The sequence below is a fragment of the Prionailurus viverrinus genome, chromosome F1, assembly GCF_022837055.1.
Source record: "Prionailurus viverrinus isolate Anna chromosome F1, UM_Priviv_1.0, whole genome shotgun sequence".
In the NCBI taxonomy this organism is placed as follows: Eukaryota; Metazoa; Chordata; class Mammalia; order Carnivora; family Felidae; genus Prionailurus; species Prionailurus viverrinus.
In genome coordinates, this window is record NC_062577.1 from 57,693,335 (window position 1) to 57,712,613 (window position 19,279).

General features: G+C 40.4%; 1 long non-coding RNA gene across 1 annotated transcript; it reads right to left on the bottom strand.

Moving 5' to 3' along the window:
• Positions 1–912: 912 nt before the first annotated feature.
• LOC125155861 (uncharacterized) lies at positions 913–19,278 on the bottom strand. The gene is made up of 2 exons (XR_007148385.1): positions 18,561–19,278; positions 913–1,563 (listed from the first exon to the last, which is right to left on the bottom strand). It is a non-coding gene; the product is annotated as an uncharacterized LOC125155861 (long non-coding RNA).
• Position 19,279: the final 1 nt, after the last annotated feature.

A 19,279-nucleotide genomic window follows, 5' to 3' on the forward strand; every position in this document is an offset into this window, starting at 1 on the left:
ACAGAGCCCGACGCCGGGCATGAACCCACGGACCACAAGATCATGACCTGAGCTGAAGTCAGACACTCAACCAACTGAGCTACCCAACCACCCCTATTTTATTTTTGAGAGACAGAGAGAGAGCACGAGGGGGAGAAGGGCAGAGAGAGAGAGACACAGAATGTGAAGCAGGCTCCTGGCTCTGAGCTGTCAGCACAGAGCCTGACGCAGGGCTCGAATCCAAGAACCGTGAGATCATGACCTGAGCTGAAGTTGGACGTTGAACCGACTGAGCCACTCAGGTGCCCCTCAGGAATTTTTTATGCAGAATGTGAACATCCTCTCTAATCCTCTCCCCAAGAGCTAATCATAATTATGATTATTATTTCAGTTTTGTTATTTTTATTTTGTTATTATTTTATTTTATTTTGTTATTATTTCAGTTTTGAATATTCATATCTGCAAAGTTTTCTACAATAACTGCTCACTAGCAGAAAAGTTGGTCAGTTTTTGTGAGCTACTGAAAAACATACCTATTAATATTGCAAAAACACTTAAGCATTCAAATAAATATGAGAGCTTTGAAAAATACGTGGGAAAGGAGAACATTTTTCTTTCATGTTTACTTATTTTAGAGAGAGAGAGAGAGAGCAAGGGAGGGGCAGAGAGACAGGGACAGAGGATCTGAAGCAGGCTCTGCACCGACAGCAGAGAGCCCGACATAGGGCTCAAACTCACAAATCGTGAGATCATGATCGGAGCCAAAGTTGGACACCTAACCGACCGACTGCACCACCCAGGCGTCCCTGGCAGAGAGGAGCATATTGAAAGTTAAACACAAAAGGGAAGATTAAAGAAGTAAACTCTCAAGAAAAGAAGGCAGAAGATTGAAATCTGATAACTTCCCAAGAAATAGGACACAACAAGATGTGAAACAAAGGGAACATTTATATGTTTATTTTAGGGTACTCCAAATATTTATCTTTTGAATATAATATTTGACAATATCATAAAAAGCAGCTTCCACTATGGCTACTGTAAATCAAGACGTACTTCCATAGGAAACAATTCACAGGCCCCAAAGAGAAAATGAGTAAAAGACATCGGTAGTTGATAGGTATTAGCTGAAAGGGTGGTATCTCTCATCCATAACCACCCAGGACTTGCAATCCAGATAACTGTCACCCTGTGACCCGAAGCACCACTGCCTGTCACCAGAGAAGACTATAATGAGGCATTCATTTTCCCCTCTCCGTTGGGGTTTTTAGGGATTAAGTGGGGTTTGAAATGACAAGAAAAGGGGTTTTGTAAATAAAACCGTATGAATGAGCATACCAGATCAGACTCATGGATCATTTAATGCAGGACAGGACATCTGGCAACAGCATCCATGGCTATTTTGCGGAAGGATCTCCTTCTCCTCTGCGTTCCCAATTAAAAGTTTCAGGTGCAGTGCTGATAATTATATTTCCTTTTAACAGCTCAGTGTGAAGCGTCATAACGTTTTCATCTTGTTCTCAATCCTTCTGTGAGATCACTTTCACCTCCTCCCGCGGACCTTTCTCTGGTTTTGCTGTATTTTTCCTGTGGAATGGACACAGAACTACGTATAGTATTCCAGATGGGAAATCTCACTTTGTTTCATTTACAATACCATTCTTAATGACCCCCGATTTCTGCTCTTTGGGGCTGAAGAAGGAATCTGAACCAGAATGTTTGAAGAACAAGATGATTGTCTCTCTGTTCTTCCTTTCCTAGACTTAGGTGATAGTCAATCCTTCTTTTAAGTTTGATGGAGAGAAAATTAGACCAGTAAGTCACGAGACTTAGCTCATGGTCTGGAATTATCAGTAAGGAACTCGGTGACTCTATAATTCATTTAAATTGTATGAACTTCAATTTATTCATCTATTAAATGAAGGGATTGACTTCAAGATGTTCTGAGTTCTCTTGCAGCTTTGCATTCATATAACTGAGACATTGTAGCCTGTGTGGCACTTTCTCTCCATTCTTACTCCTCGCGAGGACTTTTAGTAGTATATTCCTACCTTGGCATTTCACTTACTGGAATTGGTTAGTGTCAACCATAAACATGAATGTTTCACCTTAAATGTAAATGCACTTCAAATGTAACATGCACTTCAAACCTTCAATGTGTAAGGAACCACCCCCACTGTGCATTTTAAAGCTTCTGCTCTTTGTGTCCTAGCTCTAAATTGGAACTGAATCCATTCATTCATTTATACGTTCTTTTATTAAATATTGAGTTCCGGGGCACCTGGGTGGCTTGGCTGGTTAGGCGTCTGACTCTTGACTTCAGCTCTGGTCATAATCTCAGTGTCATGGGATCGAGTCCCATATGGGGCTCTGCCACCGGGCATGGAGTCCACTTGAGATTCTGTCTCTCTCACTCTTAAATTAAAAAAAAATCTATATCTATCTATCTATCTATCTATCTATCTATAGTTCCTATTATTTGCCAGTAAGACAGACGTCATTCCTACTCTTACTGCACTTACAATCAAGAAAGAAAAGAAAAACAGGTCCTCGAATAGGCCATGACAAAAAATGTGAAGCTAGGGAAAGCATTAAGGAATATATAGCAGAGACGTCTAACCAAGTTCCAGAGCGACTTCAAATTTTTATTTATTTATTTGTTTTTAATTTTTTAACGTTTATTTACTATTGAGAAACAGAGAGAGACAGAACATGAGTGGGGGACGGGCAGAGAGAAGGGAAGACACACAATCCAAAGCAGGATCTAGGCTCTGAGCTGTCAGCACAGAGCCCGATGTGGGGCTTGAACTCCGGAACTGTGAGATCATGACCGGAGCCAAAGTCAGACGCTTAACCGACGGAGCCACCCAGGCGCCCCAGCAACTTCAAGTTTTTAAAATAACCTTTGGCAGGGCACCTGGGTGGCTCCGTCGGTTAAGCATCTGACTCCCGATTTCGGCTCAGGTCATGATCTTACGGTTCATGAAATAGAGCCCTGCTGTGGGCTCCTCGCTGACGGCACAGAGTCTGCTTGGGAGTCTCTCTCTCCCCCACTACGTGCCTGAGGGCACTCTCTCTCTCTCAAAATAAACAAACTTAAAAAAAAAAACAACCCTTTGGCTCCACTATTTGAAACTGAAAATTTAAATAAGTTACACTTGTAGTTCCATTTAAGATAACGTAATTTAAGTAATAACATTTATAAATTTTCTTTTCCCTAAAAAAGTAGCTACATTCCAGTATCCCTATATCAAGAATACCTTCTAACCCAGGAGAAGAGTTTCCAAATGGCTTTGTATTTCCTCGTAGCTGGAAACCGCTTCCTTCCTTTTATATGGTAGGTAGTAAACAACAAAGCATTTTTCTCCAAGTGCAAAAGTGGCCTGACATAGGTAAAATGCATCAAATCCAATATAATTTATCTGTTGGTCACAGAAATGTTTCAGCTGTATTCTACATGGAATGTCCCACAAACCAATGTAATGTATTTGCTACAAAGGAACATAATTGGCCAGTACAGACAATGGTCTTTTGTCTATTTAAGAGGGCAAGGCTTCACTGTTGCTGTTATTGTCGAATACTTTTAAATCTTAAATGTAATGGCTTTGACTTTTTAATATCTCCGTTACATAAGTAATATAGAATTATAGACAAATTAGAAACTCTTAAGGGCGTAAAAAGAAAATAATTACCCTTAAAGTTTTAGTCAGAGATAACTACTATTAACAATTGAGCGTATAACCTCTTGATGTTCCCCCCTTTCCATTCTTTTATTTAACATACTTCAACTGCACAGATTTGAAGTGATCATCACCCTTATTTTATAACACATTCTCATCACTGACCCTCTTTATTATTTATTTATTTAATAAGCCAATAAACATCTACCACCCTTGCAAGACCTAGAATACTGATGACAAATCACAACTTATTGTCAATGTTCCAAATGTTTTCCTATGCATAATACATATATATTACTCTTTTTTTTTTTTTAAGTACCTTTTTGGGGCACCTGGATGGCTCAGTTGGTTAAGAATCTGACTCTTGATTTCAGCACAGGCCATGATCTCACAGTTCATAAAATCAAGTTCTGCATCAGGCGCTGTGCTGACAGCGTGGAGCCTGCTTGGGATTCTCTCTTTCCCCCTCTCTCTCTTTCTCTGTCTCTACTCTGTTTTTGCTCCCTCTCCCTCAGAATAAATAAACATTTATAAATAAATACATAAATAAATAAATAAATAAATAAATAAAGGTCCTTTCTAGTCAAGATTTTATTAGCCAAGTCTCCCTAGTTAAGAGATTGCACTAAAAAGCAACGTTTGCTCTAACACATATTTACCAAAGAGCCAATATAGTCACATAATATACTGTGAACTTGCAGTGAAATCAATATGCATTTATATAATTTTAAACACTGAACAGTATTCCATTGCATTCATTTGTTATAATGTATTTAATTAGTCCTCTTTTTTAGCATTTAGATATTCTGCTTTTTTTCAAGTTTTTAAATTGGGTCCCTGCGTGGCTCAGTGGGTTAAGCATCTGACTTTGGCTCAGGTCATGATCTCATGGTTCTTGAGTTCGAGTCCTGTACCAGGTAAGCTCAAGCCCTGCTTCTCTCTTTCTTTCTCTCTCTGCCCCTTGTAAGATTCTCTGTCTCTCTCCCTGCCTCGCTCTCAAAAATAAAATAAAATTTTAAAATTTAAGGCTATGAAAACATCCTTAAAAATGCTTAATCGCCCATCCTCTGATTATTTCCTATTGTTGGATCAAAGGGTATGCACGTCTTCAAGCCCTTTGATACATTATGATAAATTACTTTTAAAGTATTTTTTAATGGTTATTAATTTTTGAAAGAGAGGCAGAGAGAGAGGGAGACAGAGGATCTGAAGCAGGCTCTGTGGTATGTGGGTCTTGAACTAACAAATCAGGAGATCATGACTTGAGCTGAAGTTGGACACTTAACTGACTGAGGCACCCAGGCACCCCTATGATAAATTGCTTTTAAAGTTTAAACCCATTTAGGCTCCAATAGCAGAAGTTCCTGATGCCAGAAACTTCAGGCAGCTGGAAGTTGCTGGAGTGAATACAACAGGTTAGACCGAGGGTGGACAGAGCACTGGCAGAGTCTGTTACGCTTTACGAAGAGATTGCATATAGATCATTTAATTTGGGATATTTTGGCATACTTTTAGGTCGTATGTGCAAGAGTAACCGTATACCTCATGATGAATGGAGGTGTGCCTGGCTGGTTTAGTTGGTAGAGCATGTGACTCTTGATATTGGGATTTTGAATTCGAGGCCCATGCTGGATGTAGACACTATTTAAAAATAAAATCTTTAGTGGCCCTGGGTGGCTCAGTTGGTTAAGCATCCAACTCTCGATTTCAGCTCAGGTCCTGATCTCACAGTTTGTGAGTTCGAGCCCCACATCAGGCTCTGTGCTGGCGGCATGGAATGGCCTTGGGATTCTTTCTCTCTCTCCCTCTCTCTCTGCCCCTTCTCTGCTCATGCTGTCTCTCTCTCTCAAAATAAATAAGTAAACACAAAAGTAAAATAAAATAAAATAAAATAAAATAAAATAAAATAAAATCTTAAAACAAAACACTTAACCGACTGAGCTACCCAGGCACCCCTTAAAATCTTAAAACAAAACAAAATAAAACATGATGAATGAAAAGTCACAGAAACAAAATTTAGTATGGCCAGAGGTGAAAAGTTCTCTCAGAAAACAACACAAGTTATATGATAAAGACTGTGGAAATCAATTAGAAAAACAATAACTGTTAAATCCCCTCCAATTTCTATGTATCTGTGACCTTTAGGCCAACTTGAAATGTGCACTATATAAGCCTACAGGTAGATGAAGACAAAGAAAATATTTTTAAACTCTTACATGATTGTATATTTGCATATTTAAGGACTTTTCTAACCTGAATTAGTAATATTCTAACATCATTCCAGTCCTTCCGTTTACCCATTATTTTAGGTTTCAAAAATGGTAACAAGTTTGTAAAATAAAATTTATATCTATATATCTATATTTATATAAAATAGGTAACATAAACACAAGGCAAACAAAACTAAGCAATTTGAGGGGCGCCTGGGAGGCTCAGTCGGTTAACCAACCGACGTTGGCTCAGGTCACGATCTCATGGTTGGTGAGTTCGAGCCTCACATAGGGCTTTCTACTGTTGGCACAGAGCCTACTTCAGATCCTGTCTCTCTCTTTCTCTGCCCTTTCCCCACTTGTGTGCTCTTAATAAATACACATTAAAAAAAATTAAGCAATTTGAAAGAGTATACAATAAAAAAGTACATCTTTACCATGTGTATTCCCAGTGTTACTACCCAAAAGTAGTCACTCTTACTGGTTTCTCATGTATCCTTTTTTTTTTTTTTAAGGGGAGAACAGAGAATATTTTTTTAATGTTTATTTACTTTTGAGACAGAGAGACAGAGAGACAGAGCATGAACGGGGGAGGGGCAGAGAGAGAGGGAGACACAGAATCCGAAACAGGCTCCGGGCTCTGAGCTGTCGGCACAGAGCCCGACGCGGGTCTCGAACTCACGAACCGTGAGATCATGACCTGAGCCGAAGTCGGCAGCTTAACCATCTGAGCCACCCAGGCGCCCCTCATGTATCCTTAAGACAGTCTATGAAAAAGACAAATACACACACATATATGTACACAAATACATCCATGAGTGTGTTTGTGCATGTATGTGTATATTCTACCTCCAATTAAAAAAAAAAGTAGCATACGCTATAAACCCTTCTGCATTTTGTTTTTATCACTCTATCTTAGAGAACATTCCTTATCAGTACAAAGGTATTTGCCTTGTTAAAAAAAATTTTTTTAATTAAAGTCTAAATAGAAAACCTGAGATATGTTATAACAAGAAAAAGATGAGGAAGATACCCATTCATTCATTCCTTTACTTACTCATTCAACATGTATTGAATGTTCACCATTTTTGAGGCACATATCAGGAGCATAAAGATGAATTAGAAACCATTTCTACCTTCTAGGAGTCACAGACTGTTACAAAAACACACTCAACATAGGGGTGCCTGAGTGGCTCAGTCTGTTAAGCATCTGACTCTTGGTTTCGGCTCAGGTCATGATCTCGAGGTTTCCTTAGTTCAAGTCCCGTGTCCAGCTCTGCACTGGCAGTGTGAAGCTTGCTTGGAAGTCTCTGTCTCCTTTCTCCCCGCCCCTCCCCAACTCGCGCTGTCTCTGCCCTCTCAAAATAAATAAATGAACTTAAAAATAAAGAGAAATACATGCACACAAACAAGCAACCATAATACGATGAGATGTGATATTATGGTATACCGTGGCAACACAAAGGATTAAGTAATCAACTCTACTTGTGCCAGGAACAAATGCTAAGCACCTCATAGCCATTGTCTCAATGAGGCTCACTGGAACCCTATTAAATGCCTGTGGGGTATCCTTATTAGTCAGGGTTTCATTAGCTAGGTCCCCAAAGTTAAGAGATTGCACGAAGAAACAACAGTTTCCCTATTATATATTTACCAATGAACCAATTATCTAAAAAATGAGTCATTGAACATCCCTCCTGATTTAACATACCCTTCTACTCCATTCATCTCTTTGCAAATTCAGTCCAAAGCATTTGCAAAGTGAAATTGTAAATCTCTTGTAAAAGAGGTAGGACTTTCACAAAGTCATGAAAAATGATAGTGGAGAACTGCTCCAATTATAAGGAAAGCCACTGACAAAAATAAGGATGCTGTGAAAGTAGACTAGTTAATAATTGGAAAAGAAAAAACCAACAGGGGTAGTGGTATAAACAGACATTTCACAAGAAAATTATTTGAAGGGGAAAGGATCTAAAAGCAAAGCATCTTTCTGTTTTATGTAAGCCTCGTGGTAATCAAAAATCTATAGCAGATACACAAAAGGTAATGGCAAAGAAGTCTAAGCATACCACTACAGAATATCATCAAATATCACAGAGAACAAGAGAAGAAGGAAAGAATGAAGGAATTAAGAAACAGCCAGAAAACAATGAAGAAAATGGCAATAGTAAGTTCATAGTTATCAATAATTACTTTAAATGTAAATGGACTACATTCTCCAAGGAAAAGACATAAAGTGTCCAAATGGATTTAAAAAAAAGAAAGAAAGAAAAAAAGACCCAACTATCTATAAGAGACTCATGAGCTTTAAGAACACATGCAGACGGAAAGAATGGGAAAAGATATTCCATGCAAATGGAAATCAAAAGAAAGTAGGAATAACTATACTTAAGTCACACAAAATGGACATTAAGGCAAAGATTGTAATAAGAAATGAAAAAAGGTCATTCATATATTGTACCTAAAAGAGAGTACAACATTTGTAAATATTTATGCACCCAGTATAGAAGCACCTAAATATATACAGCAAATATTAACAGGCCTCAAGGGAGAAATAGCAACATAGTAATGGTAGGAGACTTCAATAACCTACTTTCAACAATGCATAGATAATAGGAACAGAAAATCCATAAGGAAACATTGCACTTAAACTACATGTTATAACAGATAGACTTAGCCATTTACAGAAAACAATAATCCAACAGGAGCAGAACGCACATTCTTCTTAAGTGCACATGGAATATTCTCTGGGAGAGATCATGTTAGGCCACAAAACAAGTATTAATACATTTAAGAAGACTAATATGTCTAGCATCTTCTTTGATCACAGAGTATGAAACTAGAAATCAATCACAAGAAGAAACCTGCAAGATTCACAAATATGTGGGGATTAAACAACATGCTACCGAACAACCAAAGGTCAAAGAAAAAAAAAAGAAATTTAAAAATACCTTGAGACACATGAAAATGGGAACACAATATACCAAACCTTATGGGATGCAGCAAAAGCAGTGCTAGGAGGTAAGTTCATAGTGATAACACCTACATTAAGAAAAAAAGCCTCTGAGAGGCATAGAGATTGGAATAGTCCGGTGAACTTTGCAATGTTGGTCCTCATGGGGAAAACTTTGACGTCTAAGAACTAGTACAACTGAAAGCTTAAAAAAGTTCTGTGATCTTCACTTACACTAGGCTCTTTCAAATAAATATTTACTTTTGTATCCAATTTTGATCCTATCTTGATTTTGCCATATTGTTTTTCTCAAAGGGAGTCCCCAGAATTGTGTAAGCTTTGGGTCACAAAGCTTAGATATACCTCTGGTAGAAACCTTAGAATTATTTAAGTATTCTCATTTACTTCATCTTATGTGTTCTAAGAATTACTATTCCATCCTACAAAAGGTTCTTGGCTTATCTCCTTCTCAATTTCTGCTGCTACTACTTAGTTCAGGGCTCCCTTACTTGAAAACTGCATCATGATGATGGCCTGATACTTGGTTCCTCTGTGATCTCTCAAAAATATATCCATCCTATGTAAAACCGCCAGACTAATTTTTTTTTCCTTCACAGAAACACTTACTTTGCAGAATTCCCATCCAAGCTCAAGATATTTTGGTGACTTTCCACTATTACTGATCTTCTAAATTGAGATGCTTAAATGCCCAGGCAGGAGTAGTAATCTATCAGAGGGTACCTGAGGCCACAAGGGAAATGTGACATATCTTCCTAGAGTATCATATTTGATGGTAAGTAATTTAAAAGATTACTCCCCACCTTCCCCACTGTCTTCTTCTACTTATATCATACTGATATAGAGTTGAATGCGAAAAGAATTTTTGGGGGGGCACTGGGTGGCTCAATTGGTCAGGCGTCCGACTCCTGATATCGGCTCAGGAACTCACGGTTCATGAGTTCGAGCCCCACATTGAGCTCCTCACTGACCATGTGGATCCTGCTTGGGATTCTCCCTTGCTCTCTCTCAAAATAAAATAAACTCAAAAAAAATTATGTATTTTCTTTTGAGAGAGAGTGGGCAAGGGAAGGAGGAGCAGAGAGAAAATCCCAAGCTAACAGCACGGAGCCTGACACAGGGCTCAAACTCACGAATTGTGAGATCATGACTTGAGCTAAAATCAAGAGTCAGAAGCTTAACTGAGTCAGCCACCCAGGCACCCAAAAATAAAAAAAAATTTTTGAGCTCAGATGCAGAGAATTCAATTCATCATTATTCTTGGTTCATGACCATCATTGGTGTGTTCAAGGGCCTCAAGCATTCATTCATTTAGTCTTTCATTTAAAATAGCAAATATCCATGAAGTCACCACCAACATGAAAACCAAGACATGAATTTACATTTACATACACACCTCTTTGATCCTCCATTGCATCACCTATTATTATCGGTAACTTTATAAAAAGTCTACCACATGCTGTAATTCTTAAGGACTTACTCTTTCCACTCAATATTATATTGCTAGGATTAATCCATGTTTTGGCATATATAACTCTAGTACATTCATTTGGAGTGTTGTATAAATATGCCCTAATTGATTTATCTATTCCTCTACATGTAGATAGGCATTTGAGTTATTTTCAGATCTTGGTATTAAAGAGGGTGCTCACATGAACTTTTTTATTTTTTTATTTTAAAGCAAGTTGGAAAGAGGGGCAGAGGGAGAGAATCTTAAGCAGGCTAGAGAGAGACAGAATCTTTTTAAAAAAAAATATTTATTTATTTTTGATAGAAAGAGAGCTCGAGTAGGGGAGGGGCAGGCTGAGAGAGGGGGATCGAGGATCAGAAGTGGGTTGTGTTGACCGCAGCCAGCCCAATGCGGGGCTCAAACTCATGAACTGCGAGATCATGACCTGAGTCGAAGTCAGATGCTTAATGAACTAAGCCACCCAGGCGCCCTGAGACAGAGAATCTTAAGCAGGCTCCATGCTCAGTGAGAGCCCAACATGAAGCTTGAGCCCATGATCCCAGAAATCATGCCCTGAGCCAAAATCGAGAGCCAGACACTCAACCGACTGAGCCATCCAGGCTCCCTTCACATGAACACTCTTGTACATTTGTCCTGGTACCTTTTGAAAAGTTTCTTTTGGATATACGCATAAAAGCAAAATGGTTGGTCAAAGGGTATGCACATATTTACCTTTACAGAGTAAGGACAAACTTTCCAAGGGGGCCGTACCAATGTATACTCTCACAAGGAATGATTAAGAGATTTTGCTGATCCACATCATCTAGATATGGTCCAACTTAAAAATTACTTAAAAATTATGGTAACATTGGGGCGCCTGGGTGGCTCATTCGGTTAAGCGTCCGACTTCAGCTCAGGTCACGATCTCACGGTATGTGAGTTCGAGCCCCGCGTCGGGCTCTGTGCTGACTGCTCAGAGCCTGGAGCCTGTTTCCGATTCTGTGTCTCCCTCTCTCTCTGCCCCTCCCCCGTTCATGCTCTGTCTCTCTCTGTCCCAAAAATAAATAAATGTTGGGGCACCTGGGTGGCGCAGTCGGTTAAGCGTCAGACTTCAGCCAGGTCACGATCTCGCGGTCCGGGAGTTCGAGCCCCGCGTCAGGCTCTGGGCTGATGGCTCGGAGCCTGGAGCCTGTTTCTGATTCTGTGTCTCCCTCTCTCTCTGCCCCTCCCCCGTTCATGCTCTGTCTCTCTCTGTCCCCCCCAAAAAAAATAAAAAATAAAAATAAATAAATAAATAAATAAATAAATGTTAAAAAAAAATTAAAAAAAAAAATGGTAACATATACATAACACTAAGTTTACCATTTTAGCCAGGTATAGAGGTACAGTTCAGTGGTAAGAAGTCCATTCACATTGTTGTGCAACAATCACACACGACCATCCGTCTCCAGAACTTTCTCATCTTCCCAAATGGAAACTCCATACCTGTCGAAACAATAACCCTCCATTCTTCCCTCTCCCCATAGCAACCACCATTCCACTGTCTTTACGGATTTGACTACTCTAGATACCTCGTAAGTGGAATCATGCAGTATTTGTCCTTTTGTGACTGGCATGTTTTTTTTTTTAATTTTTTTAACATTTATTTATTTTTGAGACAGAGACAGAGCATGAACGGGGGAGGGGCAGAGAGAGAGGGAGACACAGAATCGGAAGCAGGCTCCAGGCTCCGAGCCATCAGCCCAGAGCCTGATGCGGGGCTCGAACTCACGGACCGTGACATCATGACCTGAGCCGAAGTCAGACGCTTAACTGACTGAGCCACCCAGGTGCCCCTGTCTATGTTTAATGTTTTAAGTAAACACCATACTTTCTCCCACTGTGGTTGTACCATTTTACATTCCTCCCAGCAATGCGTGTTCTAATTTCTCCACATCTTCACCAACAGGTTCTTTACTTTTTTTAATGTTTATTTATTTTGAGAGAGAGAGTGAGCAGGGAAGGGGCAGAGAGAGGAGACAGAATCCTGTCAGCACAGAGCCCAATGCAGGGCTTGAACCCACAAACTGCGAGATCGTGACCTGAGTGGAAATCAAGTCAGATGCTTAACCGACTGAGCCACCCAGGCGCTCCAGGTTTTTTAAAGAATTGCCATTCTACCGGATGTGAAGTAGTATCTTATAGATTTGATTTGCATTTTCCTAATGATTAGTGATGTTGAGCATCCCTTTATGTGCTTTTTGGCCATGTGTATATATTTTCCTTGGAGAAACGTCTGTTTAAGTCCCTTGCTCATTTTTGAGTTGAGTTTTGTTGTTGTTGAGTTGTAGGAGTTCTTCATCTATTCTGGATTTTAATCTCTTTTATCAATATATGATTTGCAAACATTTTCTCAATCTCGTAAATTGCCCTTTTCAGTTTATTGTATCCTTTCGTGCACAAGTTTTAGATTTTGAAGTCCGATTTATTACTTTTTTCTGCTGTTGCCCATGCTTTTGGTGTCATATCCAAGAAATCATTGTCAAATCCAGCATCATTTTTTCCCCTATGATTTCTTCTAAGAGTTTTATAGTTTTAGCTCTTATGTTCAAGTGTCTGACCCATTGAGTTTTTTGTATATGGTGTAAGATAAGCATGTAACTTCATTCTTTTGCATGTGGATATCCAGTTTCCTAAACACCATTTATTGCAAAGACCGTCCTTTAGCCATTGAATGGCCTTGGTACCCATGTTGAAAAACATTTAACCATATAAGCAAGGGTTTATTTGGGGGCACTCTATTCTATTTCATTTTTTTTTTTAACATTTATTTATTTTTGAGACAGAGAGAGTGTGATCAGGGGAGGAGCAGAGAAAGGGAGACACAGAATCCGAAGCAGGCTCCAGGCTCTGAGCTCTCAGCACAGAGCCCGATGTGGGGCTCGAACCCACGAACCGTGAGATCATGACCTGAGATGAAGTCGGATGCTTAACTGACTGAGCCACCCAGGCGCCCCTATAGGTCTATTTTTATGCCAGTATCACACTTTTTTGATTACTGAGGCTTGAGAGTAAGTTTTGAAATCAGGAAGGAGACTTCCAACTTTATTCTTTTTCAAGATTGCTTTGGCTACTCAGCATCCTTCGAGTTTCCATAGGAATTTCAGGATGGATTTTTCTATTTCTGCAAAAAAATGCTGAAATTTTGACTGGGATTGCATTGAAGATGTGGACTGTTTAGGGTAGTACTGACATCTTAACAATTGAGAGTTTTTCAACCCATGAACACAAAATGTCTTTGTGTCTTATCATTTCTTTCACCAGTATTTTGTAATTTTCAATGTACAAATCTTTTGCCTCCCTGGTTAAATTTATTCCTAGGTATTTTATTTTTGATGTTATTGCAAATGGAATTGTCTTCTCAATTTCCTTTTTGGATTATTATGGAAAATAACTGATTTTTGTGTGTGGATTTTGTATTCTGCCACTCTGCCGAAATTTGCCTACTAGTTCTAACAGTTGGTTTTTTTCTGTGGAATCTTTGGGGTTTTCTACATATGAGATCTTGTCATTTGTAAACAAAGACTAATTTTAATTTTCCCTTTCCAATTTGATGGCCCAACTTTTCAGGCTTTATCTCCAGATCTGAGGTTCTCATTCCCTCCCTTCTGCTCCTTTCTTTTAGATATTTTTTTAAGTTTATTTATTTATTGTGTGTGTGAGAGAGAGAGAACAAGCAGGGGAGGGGCAGAGAGAGAGGGAGAGAGAATCCCAAGCAGGCCCTGCATTGTCAGCACAGAGCCTGATGCACGCCTTGAACTCACGAACTTGAACTCACGAACCAGACCAGATCATGACCAGAGCCAAGATCAAGAGTCAGTTGCTTAACCAACTGAGCCACTCAGGTGCCCCTGTAGTAAAAAATTTTTGAGCATTAAATGGCTACAGCATCAAGCTTAAGACTTCTTATCAGTCTCTCAAATATACAACATAAATCTTAACATTTATTGGTTTATAAACTCACTTAAGAATTGCATTTTAAAAAAACTAGGGCTCTTTGATTCAGGGGAAAAAATGTGCATACCAAGTTCTTTGCACAGTATCAGATTCATGGATCTGCTGAATTTCAACTTTGTACCTCTTATAGATATAATCCAGTTACTTTACCTAGTCAATTCCATTTCTATTGAATATATATTCTCTTTACACATATTGTTTCTACTACATACAGGCTGTGCTGTCCTCTTTCGCACTCCCAATTCAATGCTTTCAATCACTGATTCTCCCACGTCCCGATTTCACTTTTTCTTCAAAGTCAAGCTAAAATTCCCCATTCTTCCAAGGTATTTATCCAACCTATAGCCCTCTCTCCCGAAAAGTATCATTCACTCACTCATTCATTATATATTGAGAAGCTTCTCTGTGCCGGGCCATGTTCCAAAAGTGGGAGATGTAACAAGACAGTTTCTGCCTTCAATCCAGAGTGCTGGGTTGCCCAGAAGGCAAATTAAACACACACTTGGGACACACACTCACAGTGAAAATCATTTGAAAAAATAAGTATTCCAAAAGACAGTAAACTCACATTTCACTTTAGCATTAGTTTTATTTTAAATTGTATTTTGGGAAGGGGCCTCATAATCTTTTCAGTGCTTAACGTTTCTGAAGGTCTTTATCTAGTCCTCCTAGCCTAGTGGAGAAAAAAAACAAAAACCTTCCCCTAAAAATCCGTTTTTCTCCTGTTTTTTCCAATGTGAATATATTCAGGTACCCAAGGGGGGAAAAATTGGGAGCTGCCCTCAGCTTCTTCCTCTTCTAAATTCTCTATATCCGATCATCTTTGTAGTGGAGAAGGATCACTATTGGCTACATAAAAGAATGGCTTAGGGGGGGGACATAGGTGGGTGTGTAACTAGAGACCATTTAGAAGTCTGTAATGCAAAGGAAGACAATGGTAACCTGAGCTAAAGTGCAGTAGAAGGAATTGAAAGATGTAGAAAAGAGAGAGACAGAGAGAGAGAGAGAGAATGAAGTGGGGAGAATTTATCACATTTGGTGATTAGATGTATAGGATAAAGAAGAAGGAATAACTGAGGGTAGTTCCTGTTTTCTGGCTTGAAAACCAAGTGGTGCTACTCTGTAAGAGAAGAAAGGAAGAAGGGAGTTAGTGTAGAAGAACTGGGTATGTTCAGTTTGGGATCTCCAAATGGAAATGCCCACTTGGCAGTCGGATATCAGGTCTGAAAATCAGGACAGAAACTCAGGCTGTAGATACTGCTTTATGGATCATCAGAAGACAGATGGTAACCAAAGTTTTTTTGTTTGTTTGTTTTTAAATGTTTATTTTTGAGAGAGAAAGACAGAGAGAGGAAGACAGAGGATCCAAAGTGGGCTGTGCGCTGACGGTAGTGAGCCTGATTAGGTGCTCAAACTCACGAACCATGAGATCATGACCTGAGCCAAAGTTGGACACTTAACCGACTGAGCCACGCAGGTGCCCCATAACCGAAGCTTTTGAAGAGAACAAGAATCCAGGGAAAATGGATTAAAAAAATAAAATTAGTTCAAGGATTATGTGCTAGGTGATTTAATAGAACCAGTAACAATAACAATCAACACTTCACGTGCCCCTTCTCTGAGCCTGGTACTCTTCTAAACACTTTACCCACAAAATCTTTAAAAAAACAACAACAAAAAAAACCACCTTTGGATTTAGGCCTCACTACCATTATGCTATTGCATATTCTAGGAAACCATGGCACAATGCAGTGAAACGATTTGCTTAAAACTGCACATCTACTGGAGTGGCGAAGCCAAGATCTGAACACAGGCGGTCTGACTCCAGAGTGGTGGTCTCAGTCCTACGTAAACCTCAAAGTAGTTCTGGAAGGTAGGCATTTTTATCTCTACGAATTTAAACTCAAGTGAGGCTCAGAGAAGCTAAATCACTGATAGTAATAGGGCTCACACCTAGTGGGGTAGCATTCAAACCTAAGGCCCATATCCGTTCATATCTGTTATAAAGCAGGGGGTTAATTTCTCTCGTCTTTTATGATGCCTGGCCCGGTCCTAAACATTCGTTTAGAACCAGTGTTGTTACTAACACTTCCAATAATCACATTGCGGGTTTAGCTCCCATTTACCTTCCACAAGTTACTGGAGGATGTACCATAACGTAAGAAAGTATAAACTAAGAGAGAAGATATGGGTATAGTGAATCCTATCCAAGAGAACAATAAAAGGAAGTCCCAGGACAAAAGCCTTGTCATAGGCATGGGGACTGAAGCAGTGCAGTAAACTCTGAAATGGTGGTCCTCATGGGGAAAACTTTTGAAATCTAAAAATCTGTACAACTGAAAGATTAAAAAACTTGGGATATAGGATAAAGGAATCTGGTAGAACGTAGGAAATGTGTTATTTTAACTTGCCTCTAGCACTGTTCTTAAACAAGGGTAATAGGGTCATGATATTGTTGCCCCAGGAAATGTTATCCTAGCAGCCCATGGTTCTGTAGTAAATTTTTACATAGGAGTAATAGACATTCCTCTTATTGTATTGTTGATTGTTACTGTATTGAGGCTTTTTTCACTTAAAAAAATATATATATTTGTGTAGAGAGAGTGAGAGAGGCAGGGAGTGAATCCCAAGCAGGTTCCATACCGTCAGCGCACAGCCCAACGCGGGGCTTGAACCTACAAACTGAGACTATGACCTGAGCTGAAAGCAAGACACTTAACAGACTGAGCCATTCAGCCACCCCACATTTTAACACCTCTGAATGGGATGCATCTTACAATCGACGGCACGTCACGGTTTCCCTAGTTGTTTATTTTTTCTTAGCCGCTTATGTTTCATCTTACATGCTGGATTTGAGGAACTGTGTCAGGCACAGCTTTAAATGCTTTATAATATACTTTCTCATTTGATCCTCTGAACAGTTTTATGCAGCTTGTATTATTATCACCATTTTGCAGATAAGGGAACTCAGGCTCAAGGACAAGATGCTCAAGGACAGCTGTCAATGAAGTGGCAAAGCTAGAACAGAAAACCAGGTCTGATTTCAAAGGTCATGTTCTTGACAGATGGTAATTACATTTGTGGTGAGCAGAGCATAACAGCTGTGGAACCACTACCTTGTGCACCTGAAACTAATGGAACGTTGTGTGTCAACTGTACTTCCATTAAAAAAAAAAAAAAAAAAAAGTCATGGGGTGCCCGGGTGGCTCAATGGGTTAAGTGTCTGACTTTGGCTCAGGTCATGACCTCCCGGTTTGTGAGTTCGAGCCCTGCGTCTCGGGCTCTGTGCAGGCAGCACTGAGCCTGGAGCTTGCTTCGGGTTCTGTGTCTCCCTCCCGGTCTGCCCCTCCCCAGCTTGCACTCTCCTCTCTGTCAAAAATAAACACTAAAAACACAAAACAAAGAAACAAAAAAAAACCCACCATTAAAAAAAAAAAAGTCATGCATTTCTTGTGCTTCAATATTTACACAAGTGATACAGAGTTGAATACAAACCTACCCTACCCAAACTTTTAGTCCTAAGGTGGTCTAGCTCCAATGGGAAGTCTTCTCAACTCCTCCAAGAAGAAACGAATTTGCCTTCATCTATGCTCGCATATTTTACAAATACCTCGATTATATCTTATTATAATGTATAACTTCCAAGAACTTGGAAGTCAGCAATACTATCTTAATCACCCTCTCTGACCCTACAGGACCTACCTCTGTACCTACTACCACATAGAAATTCATAGTTCAGGGGCGCCTGGGTGGCGCAGTCGGTTGAGCGTCCGACTTCAGCCAGGTCACGATCTCGCGGTCTGTGAGTTCGAGCCCCGCGTCGGGCTCTGGGCTGATGGCTCAGAGCCTGGAGCCTGTTTCTGATTCTGTGTCTCCCTCTCTCTCTGCCCCTCCCCCGTTCATGCTCTGTCTCTCTCTGTCCCAAAAATAAATAAACGTTGAAAGAAATTCATAGTTCAAAGGAGACAGGTTCTCTGCTGCGAACTCTTAAGAGACGAGAAATGCACATAAAACTAAAAAAGGCCAAAAGTAGCATTACAGAACTTTCAGCACATCGGAGTTTAAGTGAAAAGAACCAGTGGTAGAAAATACAAGCCAAGGGGAGCCAGTTGAGCCAGCTTCCAGACTTTCATAAACACACACTCCACACAGACATAATCCGTCTGAAAAAGCTGAAAACCTCTGCACAGGCTGAAACCAAGCTTCTGAGGCATTTTCTTTCACTGCTAGGCATTTAAAGCGAGTTACCAGCATCTAGAGATTGAACGTTCACATACACCAAGACTTCTGTATTTTCCTGGAAACCGCGAAGATAATCAACACCGGGCGCTCCTTCTCCCAGGGAAACTGGCCGGATGTTGAGTACCCATCGTTCCTTTCAGAGAAAATGATCGCTCCCTCGTTCATGCTTAGCGCCTCCCATCGTTTCCTTGTGCCCAGCCTGCATAAGATGATTTATACGCCACCACCGTCGGCATTTGGGTTTATGACCCCTTCTCTGGATTCGCCACTCACTGCTCCACTACACCACGTACTCTCCACCGCCCGCGTCTTTGCCTAGAAAGGCCTCTGCTTCCCCGCAAAGCACTCCTACCCCTCGAAGCACTGCTCCGATTCCTTTCGCGGCTGTCTCTGACCACCCCCTCAACTGGGTCACAGCAGCCTTCGGGCCACACCTCTCTTAAAACCCTAATCGCACCGTCTGTACAAGTTTCTCTCCTTCGCTAGGACGGGCGTTCCTTGAAGCCAGCAGCCACGACTAACTGATTTCCGCGTCCCCAGCTCCAACTCCGTGGCCTGGCACCTAACGCAGGCGTTCAATAAGCCACCTGACCGGCGGCAGAGGTGTGGCTGGGGCAGAGGTGCGGCCGAGCGGGCACAGCGGATTCCGGCAGGGAGGAGGACATCCCAACAGCCCGGCGAGCCAGGGCCGCGGGGCCAAGTCTCGCCGCCGCAGTTCTGGCGCGGCCGCTCAAGGCCCAGCTCTCGCGAGATT